This window comes from Pseudophryne corroboree, chromosome 11, assembly GCF_028390025.1.
Source record: "Pseudophryne corroboree isolate aPseCor3 chromosome 11, aPseCor3.hap2, whole genome shotgun sequence".
NCBI classification, from domain to species: Eukaryota; Metazoa; Chordata; class Amphibia; order Anura; family Myobatrachidae; genus Pseudophryne; species Pseudophryne corroboree.
In genome coordinates this window covers 44967522-44980577 of record NC_086454.1, presented here as the reverse complement: position 1 = coordinate 44980577, position 13056 = coordinate 44967522, and positions in this window count along the sequence as shown.

Genomic DNA, 13056 nt, shown 5'->3' with positions numbered 1-13056 from the left:
AGACACTTCTCTGCAGCAGTTGTTAATGTTATGCCCTATAATAGTGCCCTAGTTCATTTTCTGAACCATAGTAGAGCCTTATTTAATGTTATGCCCCATAGTAGTGCCCTAGTTTCTTTTATGAATCGCAGTAATGCTTAAGTTCACCCTATATCACATCTCAGAGCTGCCAGTACACATTATGCCGCACAGTACCCCCAATTCACACTATGATATATAGTGCTCCCCATTCATATTGTGCCTCATTACAGTGCCCCGGTTCATATTATATAACATTAAAATACCCTCCAGTTCATTTTATACCACACTACAATAAGCAGGTCCAGGGGCCCCAAGGAAAAGGTTTGAAAGGACCCCTACGTACCACCCAATGGCGAAAAATGTATATAACACATGTAACTGTGACAGGGAAGGTGGCCCCTCTCAGCTCTGGGCCCCATAGCAGCTGCACTGCCCGCACCTATGGTAGCTACGCCCTTGTCCAGGACACTGTGTAGTAACTCAGTTCTATGTAATGGATTGAACTTTGGGCCTTTATATATAATCACATTTGATACGGAACCCTGATTTCTCTGACGTCCTAGTGGATGCTGGGGACTCCGTCAGGACCATGGGGAGTAGCGGCTCCGCAGGAGACAGGGCACAAAAATAAAGCTTTAGGATCAGGTGGTGTGCACTGGCTCCTCCCCCTATGACCCTCCTCCAAGCCTCAGTTAGGTTTTTGTGCCCGTCCGAGCAGGGTGCAATCTAGGTGGCTCTCCTAAAGAGCTGCTTAGAAAAAGTTTTTAGGTTTTTTATTTTCAGTGAGTCCTGCTGGCAACAGGCTCACTGCATCGAGGGACTTAGGGGAGAGAAGTGAACTCACCTGCGTGCAGGATGGATTGGCTTCTTAGGCTACTTGACACCATTAGCTCCAGAGGGAGTCGGAACACAGGTCTCACCCTGGGGTTCGTCCCGGAGCCGCGCCGCCGACCCCCCTTGCAGATGCCGAAGATGGAAGAGGTCCAGAAGCAGGCGGCAGAAGACTTTTCAGTCTTCCTGAGGTAGCGCACAGCACTGCAGCTGTGCGCCATTGTTGTCAGCACACTTCACACAGCGGTCACGGAGGGTGCAGGGCGCTGGGGGGGTGCCCTGGGCAGCAATGTATAATACCTTTTTTATGGCTAAAAATACATCACATATAGCCCTTGAGGCTATATGGATGTATTTAACCCCTGCCAGATCTCACAAACTCCGGAGAAGAGCCCGCCGAAATAGGGGGCGGGGCTTATTCTCCTCAGCACACAGCGCCATTTTCCTGCTCAGCTCCGCTGTGAGGAAGGCTCCCAGGACTCTCCCCTGCACTGCACTACAGAAACAGGGTAAAACAGAGAGGGGGGGGCACTTTTTTTTGGCGATATTACTATATTTAAGCTGCTATAAGGATACAACACTTATATAGGGTTGTTCCCATATATATTATAGCGCTTGGGTGTGTGCTGGCAAACTCTCCCTCTGTCTCCCCAAAGGGCTAGTGGGGTCCTGTCTTCAATAGAGCATTCCCTGTGTGTCTGCTGTGTGTCGGTACGTGTGTGTCGACATGTATGAGGACGATGTTGGTGTGGAGGCAGAGCAATTGCCGGTAATGGTGATGTCACCCCCCAGGGAGTCGACACCGGAATGGATGGCTTTGTTTATGGAATTACGTGATAATGTCAGCACATTACAAAAATCAGTTGACGACATGAGACGGCCGTCAAACCAGTTAGTACCTGCCCAGGCGTCTCAGACACCGTCAGGGGCTGTAAAACGCCCTTTACCTCAGTCGGTCGATACAGACCCAGACACGGACACTGAATCTAGTGTCGACGGTGAAGAAACAAACGTATTTTCCAGTAGGGCCACACGTTATATGATCACGGCAATGAAGGAGGCTTTGCATATCTCTGATACTACAAGTACCACAAAAAGGGGTATTATGTGGGGGGTGAAAAAACTACCTGTAGTTTTTCCTGAATCAGAGGAATTGAATGATGTATGTGATGAAGCGTGGGTTAACCCAGATAGAAAAGGGCTAATTTCAAAAAAGTTATTGGCATTATACCCTTTCCCGCCAGAGGTTAGGGCGCGCTGGGAAACACCCCCTAAGGTGGATAAGGCGCTCACACGCTTATCAAAACAAGTGGCGTTACCGTCTCCTGATACGGCCGCCCTCAAGGATCCAGCTGATAGGAGGCTGAAAACTACCCTGAAAAGTATATACACACATACTGGTGTTATACTGCGACCAGCCATCGCCTCAGCCTGGATGTGCAGTGCTGGGGTGGTCTGGTCGGATTCCCTGACTGAAAATATTGATACCCTGGATAGGGACAGTATTTTACAGACTTTAGAGCAATTAAAGGATGCTTTTCTTTATATGCGAGATGCTCAGAGGGATATTTGCACTCTGGCATCGAGAGTAAGTGCGATGTCCATATCTGCCAGAAGAAGTTTATGGACACGACAGTGGTCAGGTGATGCGGATTCCAAACGGCATATGGAAGTATTGCCGTATAAAGGGGAGGAATTATTTGGCGTCGGTCTATCGGATCTGGTGGCCACGGCAACGGCCGGGAAATCCACCTTTTTACCTCAGACCCCCTCCCAACAGAAAAAGACACCGTCTTTTCAGCCGCAGTCCTTTCGGTCCTATAAGAACAAGCGGGCAAAAGGACAGTCATATCTGCCCCGAGGCAGAGGAAAGGGTAAGAGAGGGCAGCAAGCAGCTCCTTCCCAGGAACAGAAGCCCTCCGCGGGTTCTGCAAAGCCCTCAGCATGACGCTGGGGCTTTACAAGCGGACTCAGGAACGGTGGGGGGTCGACTCAAGAATTTCAGCGCGCAGTGGGCTTGCTCACAGGTGGACCCCTGGATCCTGCAGGTAGTATCTCAGGGTTACAGGTTGGAATTCGAGAAGTCTCCCCCTCGCCGGTTCCTAAAGTCTGCTTTGCCAACGTCTCCCTCAGACAGGGCGACGGTATTGGAAGCCATTCACAAGCTGTTTTCTCAGCAGGTGATAGTCAAGGTACCCCTCCTACAACAGGGAAAGGGGTATTACTCCACGCTATTTGTGGTACCGAAGCCAGACGGCTCGGTAAGACCTATTCTAAATCTGAAATCTTTGAACCTGTACATACAAAAATTCAAGTTCAAGATGGAATCACTCAGAGCAGTGATAGCGAATCTGGAAGAAGGGGACTTTATGGTGTCCCTGGACATAAAAGATGCTTACCTGCATGTCCCAATTTGCCCTTCACATCAAGGGTACCTCAGGTTCGTGGTGCAAAACTGTCATTATCAGTTTCAGACGCTGCCGTTTGGATTGTCCACGGCACCTCGGGTCTTTACCAAGGTAATGGCCGAAATGATGATTCTTCTACGAAGAAGAGGCGTATTAATTATCCCTTACTTGGACGATCTCCTGATAAGGGCAAGGTCCAGAGAACAGCTGGAGGACGGAGTAGCACTAACCCAAGTAGTGCTGCAACAACACGGGTGGATTCTGAATTTTCCAAAATCTCAGTTGACCCCGACAACACGTCTGCTGTTCCTGGGAATGATTCTGGACACGGTTCAGAAAAAGGTGTTTCTTCCGGAGGAGAAAGCCAAGGAGTTATCCGAACTTGTCAGGAACCTCCTAAAACCAGGAAAAGTGTCTGTGCATCAATGCACAAGAGTCCTGGGAAAGATGGTGGCTTCTTACGAAGCAATCCCATTCGGCAGATTCCACGCACAAACTTTTCAGTGGGATCTGCTGGACAAATGGTCCGGATCGCATCTGCAGATGCATCAGCGGATAACCTTATCGCCACGGACAAGGGTGTCTCTTCTGTGGTGGTTGCAGAGTGCTCATCTGTTAGAAGGCCGCAGATTCAGCATACAGGACTGGGTCCTGGTGACCACGGATGCCAGTCTGAGAGGCTGGGGAGCGGTCACACAGGGAAGAAACTTCCAGGGAGTATGGTCAAGCCTGGAGATGTCTCTTCACATAAATATACTGGAGCTAAGAGCGATTTACAATGCTCTAAGCCTGGCAAAACCCCTGCTTCAGGGTCAGCCGGTGTTGATCCAGTCGGACAACATCACGGCAGTCGCCCACGTAAACAGACAGGGCGGCACAAGAAGCAGGAGAGCAATGACAGAAGCTGCAAGGATTCTTCGCTGGGCGGAAGATCATGTGATAGCACTGTCAGCAGTGTTCATTCCGGGAGTGGACAACTGGGAAGTAGACTTCCTCAGCAGACACGATCTACACCCGGGAGAGTGGGGACTTCATCCAGAAGTCTTCCACATGATTGTGAACTGTTGGGAAAAACCAAAGGTGGATATGATGGCTGATGGCGTCTCGCCTCAACAAAAAACTGGACAGGTATTGCGCCAGGTCAAGAGACCCTCAGGCAATAGCTGTGGACGCTCTGGTAACACCGTGGGTGTTCCAGTCAGTGTATGTGTTTCCTCCTCTGCCTCTCATACCCAAAGTACTGAGAATTATACGGCAAAGGGGAGTAAGAACGATACTCGTGGCTCCGGATTGGCCAAGAACTTGGTACCTGGAACTTCAGGAGATGCTCACGGAAAATCCGTGGCCTCTACCTCTAAGGCGGGACCTGATTCAGCAGGGACCGTGTCTATTCCAAGACTTACCGCGGCTGCGTTTGACGGCATGGCGGTTGAACGCCGAATTCTAAGGGAAAAAGGCATTCCGGAAGAGGTCATTCCTACACTGGTTAAAGCCAGGAAGGAGGTGACTGCACAACATTATCACCGCATTTGGAGAAAATATGTTGCGTGGTGTGAGGCCAGGAAGGTCCCCACGGAGGAATTTCAACTGGGTCGATTCCTACATTTCCTGCAAACAGGATTGTCTATGGGCCTCAAATTGGGGTCCATTAAGGTTCAAATTTCGGCCCTGTCGATTTTCTTCCAGAACGAATTGGCTTCAGTTCCTGAAGTCCAGACTTTTGTTAAAGGAGTACTACATATACAGCCCCCGGTTGTGCCCCCTGTGGCTCCGTGGGACCTTAATGTAGTTTTGGATTTTCTCAAATCCCATTGGTTTGAGCCACTCAAATCGGTGGATTTGAAATATCTTACGTGGAAAGTAACCATGCTACTGGCCCTGGCTTCAGCCAGGAGAGTATCAGAATTGGCGGCTTTATCGTATAAAAGCCCATATCTGATTTTCCATTCGGACAGGGCAGAACTGCGGACGCGTCCTCATTTTCTGCCTAAGGTGGTGTCAGCGTTTCATCTGAACCAGCCTATTGTGGTGCCTGCGGCTACTAGCGATTTGGAGGATTCCAAGTTGCTGGACGTTGTCCGGGCATTGAGAATATATATTTCAAGGACGGCTGGAGTCAGAAAATCTGACTCGCTGTTTATACTGTATGCACCCAACAAGCTGGGTGCTCCTGCTTCTAAGCAGACGATTGCTCGTTGGATTTGTAGCACAATTCAACTTGCACATTCTGTGGCAGGCCTGCCACAGCCTAAATCTGTCAAGGCCCATTCCACAAGGAAGGTGGGCTCATCCTGGGCGGCTGCCCGAGGAGTCTCGGCATTACAACTCTGCCGAGCAGCTACGTGGTCGGGGGAGAACACGTTTGTAAAATTCTACAAATTTGATACCCTGGCTAAAGAGGACCTGGAGTTCTCTCATTCGGTGCTGCAGAGTCATCCGCACTCTCCCGCCCGTTTGGGAGCTTTGGTATAATCCCCATGGTCCTGACGGAGTCCCCAGCATCCACTAGGACGTCAGAGAAAATAAGATTTTACTTACCGATAAATCTATTTCTCGTAGTCCGTAGTGGATGCTGGGCGCCCATCCCAAGTGCGGATTGTCTGCAATACTTGTACATAGTTATTGTTACAAAAAAATCGGGTTGTTATTGTTGTGAGCCGTCTGTTCAGAGGCTCCTACGTTTGTCATACTGTTAACTGGGTTCAGATCACAAGTTGTACGGTGTGATTGGTGTGGCTGGTATGAGTCTTACCCGGGATTCAAAATCCTTCCTTATTGTGTACGCTCGTCCGGGCACAGTATCCTAACTGAGGCTTGGAGGAGGGTCATAGGGGGAGGAGCCAGTGCACACCACCTGATCCTAAAGCTTTATTTTTGTGCCCTGTCTCCTGCGGAGCCGCTACTCCCCATGGTCCTGACGGAGTCCCCAGCATCCACTACGGACTACGAGAAATAGATTTATCGGTAAGTAAAATCTTATTTTTATTTTCCCCCTCTTCCTGTTTTTAGGTGTAACTCTTTCATTAGAAGAGGAGGTCTGGTCCAGCAACTAGCCTTTATCTGACCACTGATATATAGGGAAAACAGGGCAGTCATCGTGGGGGGGGAGGGGGGGACTGTGGGGACCGGTGTACAGTCAACACTGCAAAATGCTGTATTACTGATAGTGATTTACAAGTCATCATATTAATAATAATACCTTTAGGTGGATATCCTGAGAGGAGAACTTACCTAGCATCTTCCTACAATTTACCCAGCGCCCCTGTCCCTGCTTCCGGCACCTCTGTGCAAGAGGTGGCCCAATAATTGTGTATAATCAACACTACACCCTGCACGTTACAGTGTGAGGATATTGGAAGTCACCTCAGCTTTAGGGTAAAAAGTTTGCTTTTAGTTTTTACAGAGTTTTTTTTTTTTTTTTTACTGTATCCTGCATATTTCACTGATTCTTGTTATCACCTGGCCAACAAATGGCGAGATGGTATGAACCACCTCATCATACCCTCCCCACCTCATCATACCCTCACCACCTCATCATACTCTTGCCACCCCCTCACTTCCGATATACAAATGTCACACATTATACTCTAGTCATGTAGTTATGTCATTCATATGTGTCTTAATTATGCGACTAAGACGCACATTTTGAGCGGAAAACACTCAGTTCAGCCGAATCGTACAGTACCTGGCACGCGGAGAAGGGGCTTAACAGTTTGGAAAGGACACATATGTGAGAAGAGACTGCAGGGTCAGTGTCCCCCCAGCACAAGATTCTACACAGCCCCCGGCGCCCCGCACATCCTTTCATGTCAATTGCCTCCTATTTGTTTTTCATCTGAGGAGAAATGAGACATCATTAGATTATAATCGTGTCCTCGGCCCCTGGAGATTGGCCCAGCCAGCGGCTGGAGATTGGCCCAGCCAGCGGCTGGAGCCCAATTATTTTCAAGTTAGTTACAGTTTCTTTTCAATTACTGGTAATTCCTTGCACGCTGGGAGACGTGAGAAGAGAAAATAGTGCACTTTAGTTCTTAATCTGTGCGAAACATAATATTTCTGCATTTTAGAACATTTTTTCCTGCTGTTTAAACCCAGAGATTCCCATAATTGCTGCAGGTTGTGAGATCTGTTTTAAATGGTCCCTTTTATAGATCTGGTCAGTGTACCTCACACCTGAGGGGGGGAGAGGGCGGGGACTATTTACTAAGAGGCAGGGATGGACTGGGGGCCGAAATCTTCCCTAGCATCTGCACGTGCTGTGAGCGGGGGCGTGCAGACACTAAAGACAGGGGCGTGCTGCGAGTCAGGGGGGCGTGGACTTGCGGCAAACCCCCGTTTTCATGGAGGGCATGCTGCGAGTCAAGGGGGCATGGACTTGCAGCACGCCTCAAATTTTAACGCTATGGGAGGTGAGGCGGGGGAGCAGACAGACCAGAGGGCTGGAGACTGCGCTGCACGCGGCCTTTCCCGGCTCACTGTGTGACAGGACCGGCCCACCAGCCCATTGGCCCTTTTGGCATTTGCCAGAAGTGCCAGATGGGCAGTCCGACCCTGCTAAGGGGTCTGTTTATCAATTATTATTTGCAGGTACCTGCAGATAATAAATGTCCCCCAAACGCAGGGCGTTTCCAAGGCAGGAGGAGGCCCGTGTGCAGACTCCATCTGGGCCCCCTCCTCCCTAGCCAGCAGTGCAAAAGACCCTGGGCACTAGGGTTGCTAGGGGATCCCTAGCGCTGTCCCAGAGTCTAGTGTGCACGTGCAGGTCTCCGAGAAAATGGAGATGCGGCCATTTTCCTAGTGATTTTCTTACTGCGCGTGCAAATGCTGCCACGCCATTTGTGTCACTGCTGAATAAAGCTCTGTTTTGTAACCTTATATTAACCCATACGGTGTGTTTTTATTGTGGGACGAGTATGTTCCTAAATGCGGTTGTGCACAGTGTTACGCTATGATAAGCTTGCAGTGCTGGGGTGGTGCGCTCTATGTTGCATTTCTTTTCTTTTACATAAACCATGATTTTATTGGTGGTCACATGACCGCAGATATAAGATAAGTAGTGGTTTTAATCCTCATTTTATTTAGCTTGACACTGGGTGTTTTACAATTATTTATTATGCACTATTAGCATACCTCCTAACTTTTAATATAGGAGAAGCGGGACAATGAAAGGGGGTGTGGCCTCATGGCAATACCGCGACCGCCTGACACGCCTTCTTTTCTCATCACAGTGGGGGAATGGCCAGTGCTCTGTGAGCTAATGGCATGCCCCCAGTCCCTCGGTCTCCTGTGAATAAACGCTGTGCTCTGCTAAGAGCAGCAGTGACAGAAGACCCCCCCACCCCCATCGCGGGACACTGCGGCCTGCGGGTGGGACAGTCCCAAAAAAATGGGACTCTCCCGCGATAATCGGGACAGTTGGGAGGTATGCTATTAGGCACTTCCATTTTCTTTACTTCTTAATCGGGTGTGGTATGGAAGGTAGATAGTAGCTAGGTCAACAGGGTCTCTAGGTCAACATGGTCTAGGTCGACAGGTCAAAAGGTCAACATGAGTTTTTTTTTAAATGTTTTTTATGTTTTTTTTGGTGTCGTTTTCTTCGTAGAGTGACCGGGAACCTCAATTAGTGCACCGTATCCCCTCGCATGACTCGCTTCGCTCGTCATGCTTCGGGCAGATTACCGTTCCAATCGTAGCCCACGTGGATCGTTAAGTATGAAAAGGTTAAAAAAAATATATAGTGAAAAACTCATGTCGACCTTTTGACCTGTCGACCTAGAACATGTCGACCTAGTTACTGTCGACCAATAGTGGTCAACTTAGATAGTGTCGACCTAGTTACTGTCGACCTAGAGACCAGATCCCTCTTAATCTACTTTTGTTATGGGAGTTCCAACACATACTGTCTTGGATAAGGAGCTGACACTCATACACTGAATGAGGAGTGTCACTAAAATCACTAAGGTTATACATTCTTATTGCCTAGATTGTGTTACACCAATACCTGTGAGTCTTCCATTATAAATACCCTACCAATAACACACACAAAGTCCACCTGGCCAGGTGGAGCTGATGACTCCAGTAAGGTGAAATCATCGTAGCCTGTGTAATGAAGGGGAACGCTCGTCGCGGGCACAGCAAGATGACTACTGGACTGCCGTTCCTTCCCGCCAACCACTCACAAAGCTGACAAAATGACATACCAAGAACGGGAGGGAGGAAAATGTAAGAAACAAAGCGGGAGATCACTGGCCAAGCATCCACTATATATCCGAAGACGCACCCAATCTCCACCTCCACACAGCTACAGGCTGCACAAACTGTGACCACACCGCAGTAAAGCTGGCCATACACTAGGTCGATATCGTGTACGAACACACAATATCGAAGTGTCATTCGACCCATCGCATGTACATCGTGCATGTTTTGGGTGCAATTACGATGCTATGCACGGCCCTGCGGGTTGCACATCGCATCATCTGTTCATATGTGCTGCACATATGATCAGCCAATCCTGGTGGGGGTCGATTGCGGGTCAAACAATAGATCGCACAGTGCAAAGTCACCGTACAATCTATCGTACACCGGGGGGTGGAGGGGTGGGACGGCTCGCATCTAACTAGTGTACATGTCCAGCATAATACAATGGAAACCATAATGTAAATTACATTTTACCCACAACCGGTCCCAGCCTTGGAGTTTATAGGCCATCACGTTTACTTCTGCGTTCCGTTACTCTGATTATAGAGCGTGTGAGACTCCATTATGGGCCCTGCACTGATATTAAATAACTTTTGTGGGGTATGAACCCCTTTAAAATTTATCTTCGGTGGTTAGTACATAAGAAATAATCAGATTGCATCTGATAGAGAACAGGAAACCAGGTCAGCTACCCACTACCATCGCCAGGGAAGTGAGCGTTTGGGGCAGTTTTTCCACCACCATCTGATTGTCCCAGAGCCTGAACAATTAATTGTAGTGTGTGTGGCCTGTCTGTATTACCCAAGGACAACCTGATTTCTAAGACTGAAAGGTGAGAAGAAATACCAAGGGGGTCATTCTGATCCGGTCGCACGCTGCAGTTTATCGCAGCGGTGCGATCGGGTCAGTACTGCGCATGTGCCGGTGCGGCAGTGCGCCGGCGCATGCTAGACGGACGAAGGCCGTTGTTGCCTAGCAATCGCCTTGCCTGATTGACAGGCAGAGGCGATCGATGGGCGGGAGGGGGCTGGACGGTGGCGTTAAGCTGTCGTTTAGGGGGGCGCGATCCGGCCAATGCAGGCGTGGCCGGACCGTTGGGTGGGCGGGCCACAGTGGCTGCGTGACGTCACACGCAGCTGCTGCGACCCGGGCAGCGAAGAGGTTCTCCCGGCCAGCTGCAGGAGCTGCGCTGGCGGGGAGGTACTCCTGAAATGCAAAAGTGCAATTCTTTTGCACTTCTGCGGGGGGGGGGGGGGGGGCCTCCCCCCCCTCCCGCGCATCCTCCCGCATGTCTGAGTACCTGATCATAGCTGTGAATGACCCCCTAAGTGTAGAATGTATGTGTAGACAATGTCAATCTTAGGCCCAGATTTATCAAGCCTTGGAGAGTGATAAATTGTACGGTGGTAAAATAAAACCTACCATTCAGCTCCTAACTGCCACGTCACAGGCTGTGTTTGAAATATGACAGTTAGGAGCTGGTTGGCTGGTACTTTAAAAATGGGCCAACATGGACAGTTCATGGCCTCAGGTAGATATCTGAACCCATAACAACATTCCCCAGAAATGCGTTTGATAAATCACTTGTTTTAGAACAACGAAAACAGAGATTTAAATGTATCACAACAAGAGGAGTCAGAAATTGCAGAAATGCTGTGTTCTCCCCTTTCCCCCCTACAAGAACAGTTTGATGAGGTCTAAACAATGTGTTGGAGCAATGTTTGGTAAATACAGGAGAGAGGAGGATGAACTCAAGCTGTCGGCCATCACGGACTGTCAACAACCTCAGCAAATCTCATAGACATCTGCGTCCTATCAAATAAGAAGCATTTTTTCCTCCATTAATCTCCTGTAGGCTCGCCCCAGCTTTCATTTCAAAAGGCTTGGCATTATATCTGCCAGAAAATGCTTCATTTCTGCAGCGCAGCTGGTTCTCGGGACTTTGAAATCTGAGCAGGTTACTGAGATGTTGACATCCATGTTGCAGGCAGCCTGTGAAGAGGAACAGACCTAATTAATGAACACCCCTCACACCAGCCTGGAGCTGAGCGGTACAGTGAAGGCATTTTCACCCCTTGCTTCAGAAAAGCGAGTTAGTGAGTCCTTTTAAGTGACAAATAATTGGCCATTAAAGGGGGTTTGATGTAAACGCCGGATCCACGTGCCAGACACCCTCCACCCTTCAACTTGCTCCACTTTTCTAGAAAAGTGACAGGATTGTCCTGTAAGCAAAGCCTGTTGTGTCTTCCTGAAAGCATCCTGCTGGAAACGTGCTCAAAGGAAAGCGACAAATGTTTGGGGACTATTGTAGCAATATTACTTTCAAACAGATTGAGGTATATATTTAGTAACGTGCAGCAAAACGGTCAATTGTCTATGGCAGTGTACAGGGCAGCCATCCGGGGGGGTCTGTGGGTACTAGTGTCCTGGGCCCAAACAGAGAGGGGGACCCACCCCTGGCTTCTAGTGACAATACCTGAAGAGCTGCACCAGGCTGTTTAAACAACAGCAGACTGATGCCCAGAGAGGACTTCTAAGAAAATAGCCTTCTCTGTTTATCAGCTCTCTGTGAACCATTTGTGTAGGCCCGCAACACTCCACCTATATGTAACGTCACAATGTATGACATCACATAGGGGTGGAACGGTATGGCAGCATCTTTTTTGGGGCTGGGAGGGGCCCTGTCTACTTTGTGAGCCCCAGGCCCAACAATTTCTGATGGCAGCCCTGGCAGTGTATCTCAACTGCAGTCCTCAAGTATCCCCAACAGGTCGTGTTTTCTGAATTTCTTTAATCATGCACAGATGTTTTGATCTATTTTTCTGGTTCAGTAATTATTGCACCTGTTTTTAGGAGAGATATCCTGACAACATGACCTTTTGGGGGTAATTGAGGACTACAGTTGAGAAATACTTGCCTTCTCTACTGGAACATTCAGGAGACTCCTGAGTCTCAATTGGTTCTTCTGGATGCCCGGAAAAAAAGGCAAATCTCCCGGATGCCACTCGCCGCTGCGATTGCGCCATCATGGCTCCGCCCCACTATACAATGCAGTGATTATTTGCATTATCTGCAGGGAGTGGGGCCACAATGAGTTAAAAAACACTGGTCTATGTGAAGTGTGAAACCTATATTAAGTAGAGATGTGCGCTGGCCCAAATCTTGGGTTGGGGTTTTGGTTTTGGATCTATATCTCTTTTATGTTTTGGATCTGCAATGGTTTTGCCAAAACTGCCCTTGCAGGTTTTAGTTTTGGATCTGTATATTTTTTTTTTTAAATATAAAAAAAGAAGAAGCTGAAATTACAGGATTTGGGCCTGTTTTTGTCCCTACAGTATTATTACTAGAGATGTGCGGTGGGCACTTTTCGTGTTTTGTGTTTGGTTCTAATTCCCGGCTCGACTTTTGGTTTTGGGTTGGTTTTGCCAAAACCACCCTTTCGTGTCTTGGTTTTGGATTCGGATAAAAAAAAATTTTTAAAACATAAAAACAGCTAAAATCACAGAATGTAGGGGTAATTTTGATCCTACGGTATTATTAACCTCAATAACATTCATTTCCACTCATTTCCAGTCTATTCTGAACACCTCACAATGTT